Source organism: Leiobunum rupestre, chromosome 6 (assembly GCF_980474605.1).
Source record: "Leiobunum rupestre chromosome 6, qqLeiRupe1.1.hap1, whole genome shotgun sequence".
In the NCBI taxonomy this organism is placed as follows: domain Eukaryota; kingdom Metazoa; phylum Arthropoda; class Arachnida; order Opiliones; family Sclerosomatidae; genus Leiobunum; species Leiobunum rupestre.
In genome coordinates this window covers 6,335,285-6,351,164 of record NC_143389.1, presented here as the reverse complement: position 1 = coordinate 6,351,164, position 15,880 = coordinate 6,335,285, and positions in this window count along the sequence as shown.

Sequence of the window (15,880 nt, the reverse complement as noted above, 5' to 3'; positions counted from 1 at the left end):
AAATAGTAGCAGTCTAGCGGTTCAAACATCCTAGGCGGGCTATCCAAAAGGCACAAAAATTGCTAGGCAATAAAAAATACAAAAACCACTGTTATATACTTATAAGCGCCTTATGAGAAAATGGTGCTGATAAAAAAAGTGTAAAGAGAAACCACTGGACTACCCTAATATGATATCAAAAATAGCCTTAAAAATGAGGGAGGAGTTGAATAGAAGATGAGTGTAGTTGGGTAATACGGAAATACAAAGTTTTGAATTATGAGGTAAATGGCTTACGCCCTAAGATATTCGGTCGGAAGAGGGGTCAGTGTCCAGTGGACCCTCGATAAATAAGTCATTATTCAAGAGTGATTCTTGATATCTGTAAATTTTGTTTTTAGGCTAATTCCTGTATATTTGGCGATGTTATTGTTTAATATATCACTATTCCATACGGTTGGCAACGGACCGTTCTGGGATCTGGTACCTACCAATCGAGAGATGTGCGCGAATAATTGGTGGAGAAACCTTCTTTTTATCAACAATCTTTTTCCAGCTGTTGAATTGGTAATTTTTCTAAAATTAATTTTTACGGTATTCGAATTTCTACGTTAAACTCTAAAAAATGTGTAGGAAATATAGAAATCGAGGATTTATTTCGACCGGAGATCATCAATGTCCGTTTCGTGGTAGAAGAGCTTGCGCTGCCACGCAAACGCCTAACGTTATGTAAAAATCTTCACCAATGCTGTGAGGATCCAATTTAATGAAACATTTCTGGTGGTGCTACTAATAGTTCAAAGAAGAAACTAAAAGAGCCCCATCAAACGTAAAAAGCAGACAATGAAAAACATAAATTTTCACAAGCTTGAGGGGCTAATTAAGTCCAAATATTTTACTAATGAAATTTAAATTTAACACAAAAGTGACTGGAATTTGCGTCTGAATTTGCCGCCTTCGTATTAACAAATTTTTAATTCTTAACCATAACATTTTGTGTCGGCATAGGCAGGTTCAAGCACTGGGGAACCGAGTAAACGACTTTCAAAATTATTTAATATTACCTTGATCAACTCATGAATTTGCTATAAAACTGACAATTGTGAGTTTTATTCCTTCGTCAAATTCAATTTTAAATCTTTTTACTTAATTTATCTTTAGTGTCTTTCCGTTTCCTGGCATGTGGCTAATGACATGCAATTTTTCATTATCAGTCCAATCTTTTTCTATGTACTTTCACGGTGAGTATTATTTTTTGATACGACCAGAAAATTGAAATATATCTCCTATGAGATAAAGATACATCTTTCTTTTCGGCTAATATCATTCGCCTCAAGCATGTACCTTCGCTGGCTGCCTATGATTTTTGCGATGGCCACTCATTTGAGCCAAAAAAATCACAGAACAAATAAAAGAAGAAATACAAATAAACTTCTAAACTTTTATTAATTCCTACACTATATATGTAAAATATATAATATATATAATATTTCATTAATAAAAGTGAATTAAGAGATAAAACAAGATGAAAAATATTTAATTAAATATGGTACACTTGAGATCTGAATGCTACAGATTACCTTCTATTTATCAAGATTGGTTTTGATTTCAGAGATTTTATGAATAATCTTGTAAGATTTGTTTCAAAGATTTCCCGATTTTTTTCCAAATGTATAACATATTTCTCGAATATCTCCTCTGATTCTTCATAAAAAAATAGGCTAGAGTGAAAAACATCATAAATGTATTATTAAGTGTGCAGAAAACCACGATTTTCCTCAAATTCGCACTGAATGTGATCTTCGTCAAACCTACGGAAGAACATGTTTTATAATAACTTAGATGTTAGCAAGAAAGGCATAAAGAAATTTTGCTATCACGAATGTTCAATTTCGTAAATTAATAAACTTACAAACTTGGTCGCGATGCAACATATCACCGACGCCACGTGAGTTTACGAATTTTTTTGCGCAAATTAACTGTTTTACCAATGACGTCAGAAAACGTCAGCGCTAACGTCATAAACCAAAGGATTTTTATGGCTTCAGCTGCCTTGGGTCTTAGTTTAAAGGGCCACTGAATCAGTTAAATTTTGAGAGCTTGGTAACAGAAACGAGTGTTTTGCGAAGTGGGAACATATGTTTGCGTCAGTTTACGGAAGCAGGGGAGGGGCTACATGAATTTTGTGTCGAATTTCTCAAAGATTCGGTAAATATTTAAATTTATAATTTAAGTTGATAAACTGATACAGACCATAAATTGCCTTAAGCATGGAAAAATATTAGCCTATCTGATTATTATATTATATCCTGTTTACTTGGCAGTCATTTTGTAAATTTGTTTTAAATAATTAAAAGATAGCGAATCAGAATAATAGCACTCACAATTAATTTTTGAGTATGAAGTTCTGATAGCTCTTTTATTTCTTCCAATGCAGTAGAAAATTCAAATATGCCAGTGGAGTGTCGATAATGGTTATATTTATCTTCATCGCATTATTCATTAGAGGATTTATGGTGTACAATGCCAATATTTGGGAAGGTGTTAAAACGCCGCTCGACAGCTTGGTCAGATCAGCAAGGTAACTTTAGACATTTTACATAAAAACACTCAAACGGCTTTCCTTACATACGGTGTTAACCCTTATTGAAAATTATGGAACAAATTTGATTTCAAAATTGGTAAGATCCAAATTAAACTTTGATATAAAAATACTGTAGAAAATGTATTTATTTTTCGTCAATTGCCATTTAGGAAATTAAACTGTATTCCGATTTGATGGAAATTATTGCTTTCAAATTTAGACTTCGGACATTTTCGCATACGAATTAATCCTTATGAATAAACATTTCAATCTTGAATAGTCATCCATCTTATATAACAGGATATGTAGTAGTAGCTACGATTATCTTAATAAAAATTTGAAACATACGTTAGTTAAAATCTAGATCACTGGGTCATTTTTATTTTAAGCATGTTTAATCATTTTTATTCGGGAGACTTGTTAATGAAACGAAATTTATACGTATTACTAAATCCTTAAAATAATCGGAATACCGCTTCTACTATAAAATATAAATCAGTGGTTCCCAAACTGTGTTCCAAAATATAATGTGCTAATAACCTGTTATTTTTATCAAGAATGTATTTATTCTTGCGGAGAATGCGTACCTTTCTAAAGGTGATCCGCGAGCAATGCTAGTCTAGTTTAAGCTTAGTCCGTTATACGGAACTAATGAGACACCGTCCTAATATGATTAAAATAAGGGGTAATGAGATAAATATTAGAATATTTCGAAGTTGAAATAAATATATTCCTGGCAATATATTGTGCAAAATATCTCCCATATTTTGATATGAGCTTCTTAATTTTTAGTTTCATCTCCACTTTAATTCCTCTATTCAAGAGCTAGTATTTAGCAATATTTTGAAACAAATAAATGACCGGTTGCTTTTAGAGATAGAATCGTCAATTGCGTTATTAATTGATAAATATTTTTTGTGTTTTGAAAATGCCGGATTTTTATAGGGGTTCAACCATTATGCTTATGCCGATTATAAATCAGGGTGGAAAGGGTTTCGCTTTAAATAATAAAGATTGAATATTAAATTGAGTGCAACTTTTAAACGTTAAACACAATAAGCTATTGTGAGCCGTTTCAAATTTGAAGACGGGTTCATTTTACCCCTGTAACGCCCCCATGTACTTACGCTACTGGACGAGTGTTTACGAACCATTGATAGAAATATCTTTTACGTGTGTGCTTCACCGACTGCCAGGGAATGCCTAAAAGTCTTACATATCTATACTTATATTTTTGCTTCAGATGTGGCGATACCTAGTACTCATAAATGTAACTATAAATACTATATGCAGACTACAGGGCCCGTAACTGAGTAAATGTTTAAGCCTACGACTGAAATTATCCTGACACCACCACTGCTTTTTGCTTCCAAGCTGATAGTATATTTAAGTTGACAAGAAAGGGCCAGATATATATATATATATATATATATATATATTGATATATATATATGGCCCTTTCTTGTCAACTTAAATATACTATATCTATATATATTTATATATATATATATACATTTTGTCAAATTATTGCAAAATATAGTCAAGGGGGGCACAAAATTGTGAAAAGCAGTGGGGTAAATAACGCCGGTAGACCCCAAAACAAAATCAAGGGAAATTGGCCCTCAAGATTAAAAACGGCCAAAATATGTTAAAACGTGAGCACCTTTTAACCATTCGATCATGGCGACTTTGTTAAATTTGTTGATTCAGTATCGATATGGATGTTGAGAATAATTTGAAAATGATTTCGAATAACGTGTTACATAAAATCATTTCACAGGGACCCAAATTTTTTGGAGCAATTGTACACAAGGCCATACAGTAGGATTGGACCATACATTATTGGCTATCTCGTGGGATATCTTCAGCTTCGTTACCAAGAAAATATAAAAATACCTCAAGTAAGGCAATCAAAAAGGAGTACATATTAACGATTTACAATTCTAACACCATTGTGTTTGTAAGGATATTTACGAGCCGATATTATCGACATTAGAGTAATCAGGTATAATATCGTGGAAATAAGTATTCAGCCCCATTTTCATTTCACATGTAGTTAATGAGCGGACTTTAATAAGATTTAAATTGATATTTATATATAGTTTTTGGGCGATAATTATTGAACAACAACCAAGTATTTGACAATTTCTAATTAAAACAATAATAAGATCATTAAAATTATCTGAAGTTAAAGTAGTTTGAACCAAGACTATAAAGCAGATCAAATTCTTCAGTGTCTGAAAAGTGAGAGGAAAAAACGAGATTTTACGAACGCTGTTATTCGATTATAAACTTGATAAAAAAGTAGTATTTTGTTTGAGGGAGTAGCTTAGGTAGGACATAGTAGCATGCGTCAGATTTATAGCCCCGGTGTACCGGTAAGATTCACACCACACCACCGGAGGTCTATCATCATAATGCCCTACGCCAGCGTCCACAAGCCCGGACATCTGACAAAACCAGCATGGGTAGCAGAACCCCACTACTGATGGTCGCACCCTTGACGCAAGCCACTCAACCCAGCAGAAGGTGCAGCGAAGGATTGACCAGCCCCCACTTCGCACACAGCAGTGAGAATAAGAGCGGATGCTCTGGCAACGCCGGCCGACACCCTACCTAGGAAGGTAGAGAGCCAAGCCCATTGGAAAGAGCTCCTAAAGGGGAACTGCGAGCACACAGCCGTCCAAGTAACCCGGCACAGTGGGCACCGGATATCCGGGAAACAGGACCGCCGTACCCTCAAACGGAGGCCCGCAGCCCCACGGCAGGTTACCCAATACGCCAAGGCAGCCAGTTTGCCTGGACCCTCTCCGTTAGCCCGGGCCGAAGCCCAGTTACCAGCCCACACCGGACCGAAGTTGGAGTTGGAAATATTACCATTTGGACGGAGCTAACATCTCCCAGCGCGCCACCGCCCGTATGGGTAACAACAGCCGGACCCCGCCTCCCCGGTAAAGCCACCAGTTATTGCACACTCCGACCCCTTAAGGGGCAGGACATAGTAGCAGAGGTAACTCGCAAATTAAACCTTTGCCCACCCTTAAAATAGAAGACAATTGTCGACGAGACGTTTGGTCTTCAGGTTTCCAGTTCACACTGGAAGTTCTATTATCTGCTCTCCAGCAATACCGTTTTTACGGAAAGTTATAAAAACGGGTTTTCGGGTGTTCAGTCTACGTTTATTCCATGATACTCGATTCCCAAGAGGTAGTAAATATCTGATTTCAGTGGACATTGCTTGTTCTAAGGTCTACGGAAAGTAGATCTCTAGGCTATACTGGAAGATCTGTTCTACGAGCTCCACTCTTAAGATTAGGATCTTCGGGTTTTCGGCCATTCTAGGGGTATCCTTATATTCCGTCTACACTGGATCTTAAGTCTTCGTCTTTTTTGAAACATCTAATTAGACAACAATGGCTTGATGTTCACGTACATTTTCCGTAGTTAAATGGTAGCCACTTTTTGTATAACATCATCGAGATGGTTAATTTTTTGAATTAGGATTCCTTATTCAAGAACAGTGCGTACCGAAATGGTGGCCCTGTACTTTGGAGAAGGCGGCCGAAATCCAAGAAGAGTGGGTGAGATTTTGTTTTAAACCGAAGGCCGTCCCTAAATATAAAAAAGCAAGCTGTCAGTGACTTTCAACAGTTTGGTAATGAAGAATCTAGTTTCCGTGGATTGGGTCAGCCTAATTATGACTTTTTTGCATATTGTTTGCCGCATATCCTCGAAGAAGTAACACGACCGTGAGTGCCGATTTCGGTTGTAAAAACAACCGTGTTTGAAAAAATTTACGCAAATACAGGTACACTCTCTTTCAAAAGTCTTTGGCTGTGGGCGATTTTGCAGTAAAAACCGATTAATTCAAAAACCGTTAATCGCAAAGAAACGGAATTCGAGAATATCAATAAGGGTATCGTTGTCCATCAATTTCAGCTGTTTGCGTGACACAATTTTAAGCACGCGCCGAAATACGCGCATTTCCCGAATATTGAACTTTCTAAAATATTGATTTTAGGAGAAAATAAATGTGATTTTCAGAATCAGTGGGGTCAATTTGTATTTAGAAAGTGTCACTGTAGTTGTCGTATCTTCGTTATCTCACGAGCAATTCGCGCGTGATTAAATTTCAGTTTTTAGGGATTGCCTACTTCGCTCACTATGTCAAATGGAACTTCATATAAAAACATTCTATTATAGAGTATTTATTAACGCCGTTAATTTTTTATTTATGGCAACATGTTATATTTTTACTATCTTTAAAACACTAATTGTTTTTAAATGGTAGAGCCGCGCCTCGAGTTAGGATGCGATAAAGGTTTTTAGGCCACAGCTTTGGAACACGCGTATTCCTTATAGGTTGCTTTTCTTATCATTAATGCGCCGAAGATATAAACACAAATGTGGAGTTAAACAATAAAAAACGTCAACAATAAAACATTAACAATAGTCGCTTGTGAAAACTAATTGGTGAGAAACAGCGCGAACTATTCAGCCTTTGGTAATGCTTCCAGGTGAGAGTTATTTCTAACAAAGGATCTGGGACAATTTCTTAAGGCGAGTCTACTATTCGCTCTATATTTGTTCCGAGTGGAAACCAAGTTAAAAGAGTCTCAGAGCTTACGGGGGCTGGCAACTGACGTAGAATATTTGAAGTTATCGCTGCGATAATGGTCCCCCCCCCCCACAAGCAGCTTCGGCGCCTATACTTCGCATTCCTTCTGTAACCAAGTTTTAGCAACTTGCTAAGATACAGGTAGCCACTAGCCGAACCTTTTAACTCTACCTACACTAAAAATTTAAAGTTAAACCGTTAATGGCGGAGAGTAAATTTCCCTTTTGTAAAAGCGTAAGAAACTAGCGTAACAACTGTATGACACTGATCGACAGCGTTTAATAATTTTCAGGAAACCAGAAATAGCTGTAGCGCGCGCTGATCCTCGCCTCGATTCCACGTTCTTGTTACCTAAATCTTTTCTCAAAAGTATAGTTAATTCTACGTTCCGATTGAATAATTTAGCATTTTATATTTTAAAACAAAATTAGCTCTTCTAGCTGTCATTTTAAACGTCCCAGTTGTTTAAATGGTCTGGTTCATTAAGGAATTTAGCATTACAAGAATTGGTCGTGTCGAAAATTACAACTTAACACACACGTAACATTTTTGTAATAAGGTTAACGGTAATAGTTAGTGTAGGGAGCTGGATATCCCGGTGTGACTCCAAAAGGCCGGGAAACAGGACCGCCGTGCCCTCATACGGAGGCATGCCGCCCCACAGCAGGCTACCCAATACGCCGAAGCGGCCAGTTTGCACGGACCCTCTCCGTTAGCCTGAGCCGAAGTTCAGTATCCAGCCCTAACCTGACCGAAGTCGGAGGTAGAGATAGGACCATTTGAAAAGAGCTAACCTCTCCCAGTGCGCCACCGCCCTTATGGGTTACAAGAGCCTGACCCAGACTCCCCGGTAAAGCCACCAGTTATTGCACACTCTTACTCATTTAGGGCCGTTGTATCCTGACATAAGTGTATGTATTTGTATCCCGCTGCTCCGCCTTAAGCACTACAGCCGCCTACGAGACTAACGAAGCCGGGACAAAAGTGCGCTTTGCGAAACAATGTTCGGCCAGTGAGACAGCCATCGTGACTGCCCCACATATAGCAAACAAACGCCCTAATCATGGGCCAACAAAAGGCGACACCATGGGCTGCCCCACATATAGCAAACAAACGCCCTCATCATGGGCCAACAAAAGGCGACACCATGGGCTGCCCGAAACCCACCCTCGTACAGCTGAGGACTAGAGTTGTATCCTGACAATCGTCCAAATCACCACATTGTTCTCCGTGCTGTCCGTGACTTTGAAACCGAAACAACGTGAATCACAGAATCCGCGGACCTGGCCATGACAGCATCAACATGGAAGACACAGTCATTGCCTACTTTGTCGCCTACCCTCGAGCAAGCGCAAGAATGGCCTGCTCTGATTTGGACTGTCAAAGTACTAAGTTTGGAGTGTCCTTAACCGTCATAACTATCACCTATTTCGTGCCACGCTCCACCAAGCACTTTACGATGGTGATCAGCGACTGGTTTTGTACTTTGGCCGACGGAAACGAAGATTTCCTCCGTTTGATTCTTGTGTCCGACGAGTGCTCCTTTGGGAGAGACGGCCCGTTTAACCGATTCCGCGTCGATTCAATGGGCAGAACTACCTGACCTTTCTTCAAAATGAAGTCGCAGACGAGTTGGAAGATGTGCCATTAGTCGACGTCCCACGCCTTTGGTTCCAGCATGACGGTGCACCTGCCTACCAAGAAAGACACGTCGTGCAGTACCTTAACAACGAGTTCCCTGGGCGATGGATAGGCAAGAACGGTCCAGTACGATGGCCTCCGAGGTCCCCAGATTTCGCACCACCGGACTTTTTCCTGTGGGGATTCTTCAACGAGGAAGTGTATAAAACACCTGTCACTAACGAAGAAGATATACGACAGAGAATCATCGCAGCGTTCCAACTCGTAACTCCCGAGATGGTCCGTGCTTCGTTTCAAAATATGCTTCATCGCGCACGGATTTGTATTGCAGCGAACGGTGAAATTGTTGAACCTCATTTAAAATAAGACGCGTAAATTCTGGAATTCTACTTTGTAAATTGTATTTTCTATAAAAAATTATTTAAAATGATTTGGCTTAAAAAACAGCCGTTTTTTATCTTTACCAACATACGATCATTTTAAGACACCCTGTATATGAAACGATAAAATTTTAAGTTTCTACCTAAAAGAGTTTTCGTAAAAAATCGCTTGTCCGAACAAACAAAACACAATTTATTTTATAATGTAGACTTGTAAATTCTCTATAACATTAATATGAATTTATACCAAATTTCATTTTCAATTTTAGGGTTGGATATATTTTGGTTGGACAACTGCTGTAATTTTAACTTATGGCATGTTTTATGAATTCTACAACTACCCTATGGCAAAACCTTTGTTGCTAATTGTTTTGAGTTCAACCCGTTCGATATGGGCACTGCTTGTTTGCTGGGTAATAATTACTTCATTGAATGGTTATGGCGGTAAGTGTTATATCTTTCTACGTGTGTAATAAAGTTAATGGTAAAATATGAAATTAAAAGAAATTTTATGAATTCTAACAAAAACAGACCACTAACTTTTATCTGAAAAACTAGTTAAAAATGAAAAAATGCTATATTTTCTAATAGAAAGAGGACAAATTAATTAACGTTTCATACTTTTTCGAATGTTTCGTCTTTTTTATGGATTTTTTCGTTGTTTTGAAAACAATGCAGTTTTATGAACCCAATATTAATGCATTTTATAAAAAAAATTCTGATGTTATGACAATATAAACTAATCATAAAGGTTAAATTTTTTACCATGGTTAATATAATTTTATTAATTTTAAACAATATAAACTAAGTTTTATTATTTTTCCGGATTCCATAACTAAGTCATATGTGGTTTCAAATTTTTTCACAATATCAAACTGTATTCTTTTCGCGTGTTACGAAGTAAAACAAATTATCACACATGAAGTGTGAAATCGTTTAATTATATTTTTTTATTAAAACATTTAACGTGCCAGTTAAATTTTCAAATTTTAACTTCCTCCTTATTTCCTATTATACCCATTAACTTTAAAAATATTAGAAGAGAATAACTTATATTTCAAAATATGATTTTGGAACGCAGGTGTTGTCAACCTCTTTTTGTCTTCGAAGATTTGGATTCCTTTTAGTCGTCTCACCTATTGCACTTACTTCGTGCATATTTTCGTTTTGGAATATTATTTCTTTTCTCTGAAGAGTACCTATCACATGGAGCATCAAACGACGGTAATTATGTTGCCATTAAATATGCACTACAGGTTTCCATTGCCATCTACTAACAAAATAACTGAATAATTTTTCGATGAACTTTTATGGTGGTACGGGAGAAAAAATATATATTTGCCACCTTTATGTAACAAAAAAAAATAGCAGCGCCACTCATTCTTTTCCGTTAGATAAAACCCTTACGGCAAAAATGGCGGCATAGACTTAAGCTACCAAGTGCAACAACGATCCAGTGCTAATCTATTTTTAATTCAAATACCTCGATCACCTTCTTGTTTTGCCTTAAATTTTTCGGCTTCTGATTGGCCGATTTGCATTAGGTCAAGTCGTACACCTTTCTTATTGGAACCAAGGCTCTATACTCACCGGTTCTCGAGAAAAAAATTAATGACCTTGAAGACATGGTTTATGGTCATTGAAATATTCCGTTTCAAACGTTCCCCTGCACGAGCTATGTGAACTGATAATTTGAAATCGGTCATAAAAGTAGATTTCGACTTATTTGAATCGTTTTTTTGTTAACACCCTTTTTACTGAATTTCCTGGAAATATGATTGAAAAAGTTTAATATTCAATAGCAATACTTTTACAAAAAAAAAACAATTAATACATAATGGGTTTCCAGATAGGAGGCCTACTTGTTAATTGGAATATCGAATTTTACATTTCTGCTAGCAAAAGCTAGGGCACTAGATATTTTACAGGTCGTAGCTCGTAGGGGATTTTTCATTTAAGTTTCTACTCCCTGTAATATATACTGATCGATAGAAATAAACCAATAAACCGAACTTGTTATCTGACAACTGTTGTTAGTGCACCCTAAAGCCGGTCTAATGTTTTGGAATATTTTGTGTAATCTGATATTAATTTTGTTTTTTATATTTTAGCTTCTTCTGTACGTTGGATTTATCGCTGTAATTTATCCGGTTTCTCTACTGATAAGTCTAGTATTTGAAGCTCCGTTGATGAAACTGGAAAAACATTTAAAACAAAAATAGTCAAGCTTTGTGAAATTAAAAACCCCCCACTCTCCGCTCCATATTCTGGGTACGGGGAAAGAGTTTGAGATATTACTCCTTTTCAAAGCATTTTTTAAGCCTCGCACATTTAGATAAAAAAGTTCCGAGATAAAGTCTAATTAAACTGACGGACAATTCTTGAATAGTACAAAAGTAATTTAAATAACAGAAAAAATTTCAGACTCTCTTTGACACTGGCTATGAAGCGGAGGACCTTTAAGGGTTTCATTGTATTATCACTTGGTGATCATGAATAAATCAAATCAAATTTGAAATGTTACACTAATCATGATTATTATAATGGTTTATATTTATAAATAAAATGTAAAAATTTATCTAGCAATAACTTTTTGGATACCAAATAAGCACAACATTAATTATAATTAAAATTTAAAGTCTGAAAGTAGAGATAAAGAAAATGTTAACCGGAAATCTTTTTTCACATTCAAATATCTTAAATTCCAACTTTATTGCCTTTTCATTCGGAGGATGGCGAAACTAATGTCAGATATTCATCAATGATGGTGACGAAATAAAGACACAGCCTCAATAATAGGATACGCCAAACGAAGAACATCAAAACAATATCCATCGGGAAATTGCATTCTTAGAGTGAATTTAAATGATTTAAGGACCTTTTTGAAAATCTGAGCCAAGCTTCATAAATAAACAATTTTATATCTTTAATTTCGATTAAATATAAATAAAAACATCGCATAACGAACCCCATATAAGTAGGCAAACTAATTGTACAAAAGAGAACAATGTGAATGAAAGTTTAAAACCGACCGTCAACCCCGAAAGTGGGATGGCGGAAAGTTACTACTTTCGCCTCGTAACAAGAGGAGCCGAGTTTGATCCCAATTTGTAACACTCCTTCTGCACGTATTTTTCAAGTTACCTCGTCACTGGTTAAATGGGTTTTCCGCCAAGTTCTTCAGTTTCCCCTTTCCGTAAAAACTTGTTGAGGTTAACGGTAATAGTATGTGTAGAGCGCTGTTGGCTCGCGTGGCAGGAAGGGCTTTCCAACACCCTCCATCGCCATTTAAACCAGCCACCTGAATTAAAGGCAATACAAATCGGTAGATGATGTTGGCCTAGGGTTGTGCCTTGGGTATTAACCAAGCTGATTATTATTATTATTATATTGGTTCTTTAATGAGATATTCGTTTCTTTTATTTTTTTGCGGTAGGTTTCACGAGAACATTTCAGATCTTTATTACACTCTTTAAAGTCATCAATCATAGTTTTTATATTAAGTTCCCGTGCAAGATAGCGGAAATTTGGTGCATTGACCCTTCGATAATGAGCCTTAGCTGGGGTGAACTTCATTGTGTGTTTCTCCAGAATATTTTGATCTATTGCATTTATTGCGGGTTTTTCCCCTCTCCTCTCCGTGACTTCCTCGCTATAATAATGACGATTTGCGAGCAGCCGAGAGTGCAGTAATTACCGTTGATCCTTTAAATCCAAGAGTGAAAAGATTTAAGTCTTAGCACACACGAAGGTGAACTGGTCCAGCTGCTATCCCCTTTTTAAATGAATATATTCTTGATTCGTTTTACCTCTCTCTTAAGCGGAAGAGTATATTAATAGTTTTTAAAGTCTAAATGTTTTTACGTATGAAAATTTAAAGGTCAAATCTTGTTTTAGCGCAGTCATGAGATAAGATGGTTAAAGGGTTAGTTAGTTTTTGTAATTTATTTGGTTTTTTCAGTCGTATATTTTTATCCATTGTGTGCTTAGAATATTTAGTTTTCAAGCGTAATGGTTCATTTATGAAGATAATTTCGAGTGGTATACATCGTGCTCTTACATTATGTTGGTCTGGTTTTTAACTGGGTCGTCATTACTTCGTAATTTATTTTAAACGTTTTATCGACTGATTAAGATGTTTATTGCAGTTCATCAATTGGTTTCTTTTTTTATTTATAAAGAGGCCTAACTACCCATGTAGCAAAAACTCGTTGATTAACCTTTCAATAACGGTTAATTTTAGGTTGAGATTAAACGTTGAGTGCGACGTTGACGATGTCCGGTGACAGAACGAGTCTGGCAACGTATAAAAAACGTTATGTTTCCCATAATAATCTTCCAAATACTAACGTTATTATAAACAACGCATTTATATCGTTATTAGGAAAACGTTGTTGAAACGGTTAATTAACTGCTATAAAACGTTGCAAGCAACGATTAATAAACCTTTATATACTTATGTATGAATATATATAAAACCTTCATTCAATGTTTTTAAATAGTTTTTTTTAAATTAGTTGACAGTATACGATAGTTCCATGCACTATAATTGCATGTTATAGTGATTCACTATTTTTATACTACGCATGAACACTAACGTCTATTTCAATTATAAAAATAAAATATTTAAAACTTTATTTTAACACATTGTTGACTTACAATGGATAAAAAATTAAAATCAGGTACTTTATTTATCACAAATCTTTTTGAAGTAACGATGTAAAAAGTATTGAGGGAACTTTAAGTAGTAGAATTAATTGTCTCATCTTGGATTTATACTGTGACATGCATTTGTAGATGTTAACAGGATTTCAATTATAAAAAAAATGGAAAATAAATTTTGTATGAACACTACTTGGCTTACAATGAACAAAAAAACAGGTACTTTCTTACAAGTATTTTAAAGTAACCATGTAAAAAGTATTGAAGGCACGTAAGGTAGTTTATTATATCTTGGAATTCTACTGTGACATATTTGTCAGAAGTTTAAACGCTTCTAAATCATCACAGCTATTTTGCCCTGTAGAAATGGCTGGAGATATTTGAGAAGAAACATCTGAATTCAACTGTTTTTTATTTCTCAACCTTGTCTTTGAAAACTTCAGCCAATCTTTTACTGCATTGGCAATTTGAAGCTCTTCAGCATTATTGAAGATTTTATTTGAACGTACTGCAGCTATAACCATTTTAATTTTAATTTATGATTTCACAACTACAAATAGCTTTAAATTACCAATAATGACGTCTTGGAGAATTAGAGATAAATCCTTTTTTGCTACGCCCCGCCCAATTTAAATTAATACCAAGGTTGTCAGACAGTAGTGATGACATTACTTTTCTCGTGCAATCACCAACTGATTTGCCCCCAAGACCTCCTAAGTACGATATCTACCCCAAAGATAATCTTTGAATAACACATTTTTACGTTAATCTTGAAAGTTTATTACCAATGTATCTTAATTGGCTCCAGAACTGGCAAACCTTTCAATGGCATCCAAATCCTCAATAGTGTTTGCCGGTATCTGCAGTTCGTATTTCTCTAAGTCCAATTTTGAAATGGTACACTTCTCTATAAGAGTTTTATTCAGCATTTGGGCGATTAAATCAACTTGATGTTTTATATACTCTTGATTTTTCATAATTTGTTCTATAACTATTTAGAAAAAATAGTAGGTTACTACATTTGTACAAACAATCCAATTCAGAGAATTTTTAAAAATGCAGCACAGTACATGTTTATACTCTCAGCCTATATTAAAAAACCAGACACCAAACAAATTGGTTGAAATTGAACTAATAATAAGGGATAGTATCTGGTAGAGATTTTGTACACCAGGTAATTGATAATAAGATAACATAAGTAAACTATAGTAATTTATTACAATTTTTGGGTAATTTATGTTGATAATAATAAATAAATAAAAGTCGATATATTCTATGGAATAATAAATTTCCCTTACTTTAAGATTTAATTTTGAAATGCCCTGACTTATCCAGCCGGTTGCAAAACTTTTCACGGTATTCAAAGTCAGAATATAAAGTATGGTTTACCTTTCTTACTAACAGTAGGATCACAGTTGGAGTTGCTTGAAAAATTTGAGGCAGCAAGAGAAGATGCAGAGTTCTTCTTAACTATAATTATATACATTTGAAAGTGATATGAGACTCAGCAAATGAATTTGAAATGTGTTGCGTGATTTTTTGTCTAGTATATTCTTACCATTGAAATCAGCCATTTTTGGAACATCTTTTCGAATTCGCTTTTGGGTAAGAAGAGCATCATCAAATTCAGAATCCGAACTTTGAATCTCATTAAAACAAGTTGATTCTATAAGGGAAACAATGCACAATAAACATAGATCTGCGCACGGATAGGGCTAGGTGGGCCTAAACTAAAATTTAACAGAGGAACACAAAATTTGATAAAACTAGGTTGCCAAGTAAGGGAAAGCGGTAGCAAAATTCCCCAAATATGCCTGGTAGATAAATTGATAAAATTTCACATCTTACAAAATCATATTAAATTTTAATTATAGGAGGCGCAATAATTACAGGAAGTAGATTATTATAATTATTGGAGTCTCCTTGATTAGAGATGGAGACCGCTAACTTATAGCGTAGAACCCATTGTTAACAGTTATATCATAAATATAAAACGTTGTAAACTCGCCGTTTCAC